Genomic DNA, 1648 nt, shown 5'->3' with positions numbered 1-1648 from the left:
GCTGCATGTGAACAGCACGTAGCGTTGCGCAGTTTGAGGTGAGCCGCCAGCAGTGGTGGATGTGGGGAGAGAGATGGCAGAATTTTGAGAGCGGATGATCTGGACGTGTGTCCATCAGAAACAGTAAATTTGTATTATTGGATGTCATGAACTGCTGTATATATTATGACCTTTGAACACTATTAAGGTAAATACATTGTTTGTTCTCTATTAAAATCTTTCATTTGCTAACTGTGCCTATCAGTAGTTAGTGCCTTCAGTAGTTTGAATCTTTTACTTAGCTGGCAGTAGTGGCGCTCGCTGCATTGCAGTAGTTCGAGTAACGAAGATTTTTGTGAGGTAAGTGATTTGTGAAACGCATGGGTTAATTTAGTCATGGCCATTATCTTGTAGGGATTATTGAAAATCAGATTGCGTTGCGCTAAAAATATTGTGTGTCAGTTTAATGTTGATCAGAATAAGTGAAGAGAGTAATGTCTGAGTACGTTCACTTTTGCTCAGTTGTTTGAAAATCAAATAATGTAAGAGGTTTATCAGCACAGTAATTCATTAAGTTTTCTAAGGGGACGTTTCAATGTATCGAAAAAAGATGTATTCATCATCCACTCAAACAGACATCTTTTCTAAAATTCTCTACACAAAAATGCTGATTGTGATTGTTAGAAAAGCTATGACTTTTCGGACTTCTTTAGTGAATCTTTTACAATTTGCAAGAGACATTTGGCCGACTTTGTGTCGTTTCCAGGGAACACCACGAGGAGGTAGTTTCTCTTCGTCCACCATTATACTTATTTACAATATTTACAGGATGATTATTTATTTACAATTTTTACAGTAGAACGATCGGCGTGAACTGAACCCCTTTTCAATATGTACTAGTGTTGCTGTACCTTCAGCCATTTCCTTTTCATTGTAATTTCTGTGCTCAGGCCATGCAAGTAAGAAATTGTATTATATTGCCGTCAACTAGGAGTCTTGTAAGGGCCTTAGAAACTTTCTCATCTGTCTTAATTTCGGAATTCTTTCTTCTTTTCCTACCTAGATTTAAAACTAGTAGGTCAAATTGGTGCCCATGATATTCTGCGTCCTCTCTGAGAATTTTTACTAAAGAGTAAAAATTTGGATGACCTTCGAAATTAATGTATTTATCCTCCGCCTTCCTGTGCACCACCAATAACTTATACCTTCATTGTTGGTACATTTCACTATATACTGGTAACCGTCATTACTAGAGGCTTCCCTTTCGTTGTTGTGATGAATTCCATCTTTACAACAGCGGTACTGAGCTGTGGTGCGCTACCTGTTTGATGTCCACAGCAGTACTGAACTGCGGTGTACCACTTGTTTGGTGTCCCTGCAGACCGCCCGCTATCTGCTCGGCCGGGCCTCCTCACAAATGGCGCTCCTCACAAGTGCCCCAACTCCCTTCTGTCCATCTCTTCTTCCCCCCTCTCTTTCTATCCACCTCCTCCACGACCTACTCTCTGTCCATGTCCTTCATTACCTCTCTCTATCCACCTCCTCCTCCTATCTCTCTCTGTCCACCTCCTCCACCACCCACTCTCTGTCCACCTCCTCCATCACCCCTTGTGGGGCGGTGGGTGGAAAATTTTAAGAATTATTATATTTTCTATTTTTATTGCCGTTC

Source organism: Schistocerca piceifrons, chromosome 2, assembly GCF_021461385.2.
Source record: "Schistocerca piceifrons isolate TAMUIC-IGC-003096 chromosome 2, iqSchPice1.1, whole genome shotgun sequence".
Classification (NCBI taxonomy): Eukaryota; Metazoa; Arthropoda; class Insecta; order Orthoptera; family Acrididae; genus Schistocerca; species Schistocerca piceifrons.
The sequence above is the reverse complement of the archived record's forward strand: the minus strand, read 5'-3'. Positions refer to the sequence as shown.